The sequence below is a fragment of the Mus musculus genome, chromosome 5 (genome assembly GCF_000001635.26).
Source record: "Mus musculus strain C57BL/6J chromosome 5, GRCm38.p6 C57BL/6J".
Taxonomy (NCBI): Eukaryota; Metazoa; Chordata; class Mammalia; order Rodentia; family Muridae; genus Mus; species Mus musculus.
The window spans coordinates 124,432,309-124,439,477 of NC_000071.6; positions in this window are offsets into that span (position 1 = coordinate 124,432,309).

Here is a 7,169-nt window from a genome sequence, read left to right on the forward strand (position 1 = left end):
ACCTTGTCTCAAAAACAAACAAACAAACAAGCAACAACAAAAAGAAAGAAAGAAAACCATTGAGATTTCTCTTTTTGTGACTGGGTCTCTCTACATAATGCTGGCTGTCCTAGAACTCTCCTATTTAGACCAGGCTGACTTGGAACTCACAAAGATCCCTCTACCTCTGCCAAGTGCTGAGATTAAAGGCATGTGCTACCATACCCAGCCCTAAGATTTATTTTTACTTTATGTGTATGCATGCAGTACCCTTGGAGGCCAAAAGAGGGCATGGGATCCCACAGAACTAGAGCTATAGATAGTCTTAACTGTCATGTGGGTGCTGGGCTAAGCCATCTCCAGAGACCCTATTGAGTTTTTTCTTTGAATACAAACCACACTTTTTACAAGACACAAACAATATAAACATATTTCCCTTGCTATTCACTAGGTAGCTTAAGCTATAGTGCACACCACAGCAAGAGGCAGAAAGGAATCTGTCATGGAGTGCAGGCAGATAGTGATCTGAAAGGAGCTGTAGTATATGCCTGTCATCCCAGCACTAAGGATCAAGTTTAAGGTCAGCCTGAGTGACAGAGTGGGATCCTGTGTCAAAAAACAAGGGGGAGAGAGGAGGGGGGTAGAGGTAGAGGTAGAGAGATAGTTGCAGACAAGCAAGAAAGATATTTAAGGAACTATGGCTAATATGTTAATGCCCTTGGAGAATGCTGTCCCCAGGGATAATCACCTTCACCAGGGCAGCTGTGACTACTTGAAACAGACATCATCAAGCCTGATGGTTCCTGACATTCCAGCTGTTCCTTCCTACACCTCCCAGCCAGCTCTGTGCAGCTCCGCCCTAATTCTAGGTGGCCCTGTGCTCTCCAGAGGTATAGAACACATAGAAGGTGGAAGGTTGCCTGAAGGAGGGACTCCCCCTCTGCAGCTAAGGGAACTTAGTGCTCTGTAAGACTTTCCAATGGTCCAGGTGTGCTTTGTGGCCATCTGTGCCTGTCAGAGGGCCATATACTCATTGATTTGGCATCATATTTTGGTCTGTTATTGGTGCACTCTGAGGAGGGAGACATTTGTTCCAATCTGTCCAAAACAAAGTTCCCACAAGTGTCTTTGGAGTTATGTATCACGTTCCTGGCTGCTGCCAACTCTTGTTACACCAGATGCGTACTAGTTTGACAGTGAGACCTGACCTGGGTGCCCTTTGGGATACTAAGCATCCAGGTGCCTGCTGCTTTCTCTGCACCATCTCTTTACAATGAAGTCATCCCAAAGATAGCATTTCAGGAGCTGCTCCCGACTGCTCATGCACACAAGCATTAAGGACAAGGTTACCCACTGCGGCAAGATGTGTAGAGGGAAAAGACTGGAAACCTAAAGGTCACTGAAGGACAGTCAGGGCTCCACAAAGAAACCCTGTCTTGGAAGGAGGGAAGGAAGGGAGGGAGGGAGGGAGGGAGGGAGGGAGGGAGGGAGGGAGGGAGGAAGACAGACTAGTTTTCTATTTTTTTTTTTTTTTTTTTTGGTTTTTTTCAAGACAGGGTTTCTCTGTATAGCCCTGGCTGTCCTGGAGCTCACTTTGTAGACCAGGCTGGCCTCGAACTCAGAAATCTGCCTGCCTCTGCCTCCCAAGTGCTGGGATTAAAGGCGTGTGCCACCATGCCCCAGACTAATTTTCTAAACTATGGTAATAAATGTTCAAAGCTTCTGCATTCCTGTACAGGTGTATATGTGGATGTCTTTGAATGTATATGGGAAGACAACATAATGAATTGTTTTAGGGTATAAGAAGTAAGATAGTGGGGAATTCTGTGCAGGAGGAATACTTACTGAAGGCACACCTAGAACGGAGACACTACTGAAAGCAGACGATTGAGAATCCTCTTTGGGCATAGTGTTGGCTATCTGCCAAGCACTTCTCACTTCATTCTGTGTCTGGACGCATGCTTCCATGTCATGGGGGGGTGGGGGGGGAGGCATCGAAGGGCAAGAAAGCCAGGGACTCCTCTGCTGTTGGGACCAGTGCCCCCTATATGATCTAATAAGCATCAATCCAGAAAAAAGTAAAAGCATAAAGTTATATCGTGCAGCAAACAGCTGACACGTCTGGTGTGTGTGTGTGTGTGTGTGTTTTCCTTGATACAGGGTTTCACTGGATGGCTCAACATGGCTTGACCTCCGCAGCCACTCAGTACAAGGATCACAGATGTCTGTGTATCCCCACGCCTAGCAACAGAGCTTTCCTCTCCTTCTCTTTTTATTATTATTTTTTATTTTTTGGGGGGTTCAACTTTTTAAATTTTATTTTAATTAGGTATTTTCTTCATTTACATTTCCAATGCTATCCCAAAAGTCCCCCATACCCCCCCTCTTTTGTTTTGTTTTGTTTTTTTTTTTTTGTTTTTGTTCTTTTTGAGACAGGGTTTCTCTGTATAGCCCTGGCTGTCCTGGAACTCACTTTGTAGACCAGGCTGGCCTCGAACTCAGAGATCCACCTGCCTCTGCCTCCCATTTTTTTTTATTTATTTATTTATTTATTTATTTAGGTTTTTTTTGAGACAGGGTTTCTCTGTGTAGCCCTGGCTATCCTGGAACTCACTTTGTAGATCAGGCTGGCCTTGAACTCAGAGATCTGCCTGCTTCTGCCTCCCATCCCTTTTTTATTTCTAAGATTCATTTATTGCCAGGCGTGGTGGCGCACACCTTTAATCTCAGCACTTGGGAGGCAGAGGCAGGTGGATTTCTGAGTTCGAGGCCAGCCTGGTCTACAGAGCGAGTTCCAGGACAGCCAGGATTTACACAGAAAACCCTGTCTTGAAGATTCATTTATTGTTGATTTCTCTGTGTGTGTTGCCTACAGCTATCGATGTACACCACTTACATGTCTGTGGTCCACAGAGGACAGAAGAGAGCATCAGATTCCCCAGGTCCTCTAAAAGAGAAGCAAGTAGTCTTCTGGTTGGTTGGTTGGTTGGGTTTTTTGTTTGTTTGATTGCTTGGTTTGGTTTTCTTTCTTTTTAAAAAAAATATTTATTTATTATATGTAAGTACACTGTAGTGTGTCTTCAGACACTCCAGAGGAGAGCATCAGATCTCATTACGGATGGTTGTGAGTCACCATGTGGTTGCTGGGATTTGAACTCAGGAACTTTGGAAGAGCAGTTGGCGCTCTTAACCACTGAGCCAGCTCACCAGCCCCTTTGGTTTGGTTTTCAAGACAAGGTTTCTCCATGCAGTCCTGTCTGTCCTGGAACTGGCTCTGTATACCAGGCTGGCCTCGAACTCACAGAGATCTCCCTACCTCTGACTCCCAAATACAGGGACTAAAGGCAAGGCGTGAGCCACCATATCTTGCTTAGGTCCCATTTCTTCTAATGGCTGCATGGCAGTGGTGACTTTCCCTACTCTCCAGTAACTTTTGTGTTCATATACACTCTAGGCATTTGCTATGGCAAGTGTCATGTATTAGTTTCTCTTTAATTTTTTTTTTTTGTTAAACTTTGTGTGTGTTTGTATGAGTGCACACCATATGTGTGTGGGCACACACAGACCATAAGGGCATCCGATGCCCTGGAGCTACAGGTACAGAAAGTTGTGAGACATGTGAGTGACATAGATTCTGAGATTCTAGATTCTGTAGTCCTCTGGAAGAGGAATTCAGAACCTAAACCACTCAGCCATTATGGTTTTGCCAAATGAGACATATGTAAGCCCCTGTACATGACTCCAGGATACCAGTGTCTGAGGCTATTAAACCCTCCTATTCATTGAAATGATCAAAGCTTACATGATCATAAAGATAAGAACAAAACAAAATAGCAAAAGATAGCTGGGTATGGCAGCTCATGCCAGCAATCCCAGGACACATAAGGCCAGCCTGGCCTACTTAGTGAGGTCCCAGCCATCCAGGAGTAAAGTGATCCCCTGTCTCAAAGAGGAAAGGGGTGGGCTGGGGAGGTGATCAGTTGGAAGACTGCTTGAAATGAGGCCCTGAGTTTGATCCCTAGGCTACTACCCCTACCGTTTTAGCTTAGTTTTAGTTTTTTGGAGCTGGGCATTATGGTTCATGTTTATAATCCCCAAACTGGGAGATGGAACCAGGCAGGTCCCTGAAGCTCACTTTATTAGCTCCATGCCAGTGAGAGACCCTGTCAAGGACACCTGAGGAACAATATCCAAGGGTCTCTTCTTTCTTTTACTAGAGCCTGTACACGCGTGCACCTGCACACACATGAAAAGTCTCCAGATAATTTAATTCTCAGATTTAAGTTGTTTTTTGTTTTTGTTTTTTGTTTTTTGTTTTTTTCTGAGACAGGGTTTCTCTGTGTAGCCCTGGCTGTCCTGGAACTCACTGTAGACCAGGCTGGCCTCAAACTCAGAAGTCCGCCTGCCTCTGCCTCCCAAGTGCTGGGATTAAAGGCGGCGTGCGACACCACTGCTCATCTTAAGTTTTTAATATACATTTTATCTCTTTCTATATAATTTAACACATCTTTATACTTTTTATGTTATTTTGAGGAAAGGTCCAGGCTGGTATCGAACTCCCCATTCTCCTGCCATTTGAAAAACATAGAAATTTGCCACCACACCCACATTATTAAAGTAACATTTTTACTTATGTATGGGTGCTGGGCAGTCGTAGCTCACACCATTAATCCCAGCACTAAGGAGGCAGAGGCAGGCAGATTTCTGAGTTCAAGGCCAGCCTGGTCTACAGAGTTCCAGGACAGCCAGGGCTATACAGAGAAACCCTGTCTCAAAAACAAAACAAAACAAAATGTGCATGGGTATTTTGTATGACTATGCACCACATACACAAAGGGTATTGGATCCCCTAGAACTGAAATCATAGAGCACTGTGAGTTATCACATGGATGCTGGGGATTTAACCCCAGGCCTCTGGAAGAGTGGCAGGTGCCCATAGCTTTTAAACTTGCTCTCCAGCCCTCAACAACTATTTTTAAATTAAGATGAGTATGGTATACAGATCTTTAATCTCAACACTAGAGGGGTAGAGGCAGGTAGATTTCTGTAAATTCAAGGCCAGCTGGGTCTATAAAGCAAGTTCTAGGCCAAGCCAGTCAGGATTACACAGTGACACCCAGTCTTAAAAAAACAAAATGCAGCCAGGCATGGTGGCACATGCCTGTAATCCCAGCACTTGGAAGGCAGAGGCAGGTGGATTTCTGAGTTCAAGGCCAGCCTGGTCTACAGAGTGAGTTCCAGGACAGCCAGGACTATACAGAGAAATCCTGTCTCGAAAAACAAACAAACAAAAAAACAACCAACAGAGGGAGCAGGGTTGACTGGAGGGAACAGAGGTCCTGAATTCAAATTCCCAGCAACCACATGATGGCTCACAATTACAGTGCACTCACATACATAAAATAAAAATAAATATTTAAAAACCAAAAAGCAACAACAAAACCAAAGCTGAGTGTGGTGGCACATGCTTCTATTCTCAGCACTTGGGAGGCAGAGGCAGGCAGAGCTTCTGAGTTCCAGGATATTCTGGTCTGTAGATCTAATTTGAGGAGAGCCAGGGCAACACAGAGAAATTCTGTCTTGAAAAGAATTATTATTTTGTACACATGAATGTAAGATGACCACAAAATTCTCTTGTTTGTTCTTTTGAGATAAGGTCTATGTAGTCTTCGTTGTCCTGGAACTAAAACCAGACTAGGCTGACCTCAAATTCAAGGATCTACCTACCTCTGCCTCCTAGGAGGGAGGCTTTCAGGTGTGCACTAAGATCCATGGCAAATCTCTCTCTCTCTCTCTCTCTCTCTCTTTCTCTGTCTTTTTTGTTTGTTTGTTTTTTGTTTTGTTTTGTTTTTCAACAGGGTTTCTTTGTGTAGCCCTGGCTGTCCTGGAACTCACTCTGTAGACCAGGCTGGCCTCGAACTCAGAAATTTGCCTGCCTCTGCCTCCCGAGTGCCGGGATTAAAGGTGTGCTCCACCACGTCCAGCTCTGTCTTTATTTTTAAAAATTCTTTTATGTATATGGGTGTTTTGCCTGCATGTCTGTGACCCACTTGTCTGCCTGATGCCCTCAGAGGCCAGAAGAGGGCATGAGATCCTCTTGAACACTGGTGATTGTGAACTGCCATGCTGGCCTCAAACTCAAACAAGCCTGCTTCAGGCTCAGGAATGCAGAACTTAGAGGTGTGAGTGGCAACTGCAAACTGTTTAAGGAGTGCTGGGGGGAACAATCTGAGGGAAAAGGAAGAAGAATGGAAGAAGCTGAAGTGACAAGTGCGGAAGGAAGCAGGTCCACCTAGCAGGCAGGAGGAAAGGGAGCTGGTGCGGTGAGAGGAGCTGCACTGGCAGAGGAGTCCCAGAAGCGACTGCCCGCTCTCCACCTAATGAAAGGGCACTACAGGGTGGTCGGAGGCCCTTCAGTCCCAGGCACTGGGCCTGAGATGGACTTCTAGTTCATTTCAGAGACCTCCTTAGCCTGGAATCTTTTTGAGTTTTGCTTGTTTGTTTGTAGACAAGGTTTGTTTTTTGTTTGTTTTTGCCCAGGCTGCCTGGGAACCTACTCTGTAAACCAGGCTGTCCTTGAACTCAGAGATCTGCCTGCCCCTGCCTCTGTGCTGTTTGTGTGTGTGTGTACGTCATTTGTATGGAAGTCAGAGGACGATCTGCAGGAGTCCATTCTCTCCTCCTGTCGCGTGTATCTCAGAGATCAAACTCAGGTCATAAGGCTTGGTGGCTGGTTCTTTGACCCACTGAGCCCTTCTTACTCAGCTTGCTTCCCAGCTACCCTACTGTAGTGGCAAAAATCTTGACAATGTGGGGTAAACTAAGTGTGTATTCCACAAAGAAAATTCGTAGTGTTACTTTCCCTGCATCTAAAGTCAAGAACGCTCAGGACACTTGTGCTTATCTGGGACGTTGGCTGCATTGCTTTTCTGGAGTTGCTATGTAGCAGTCCTAATAATTACCCCAGGTCTGAAGGGAAATGTTGGGTGATAACTGGGAGAAAATACATTTCCTGGATAGTCTATTATCCTATCTGTAAAATCGGCAGGTAGTTTGGGCCGCATTTCTGAGGTTCTGAGTTTACCCGTTGACCCATTTCATAGGAGTTGTACCCACAGAGTTTACATACTGGAAGAACATACTTTTTGCAGTAAGCCTTTGCAACGTAGGAGTTCGAATGAAAATGCCAA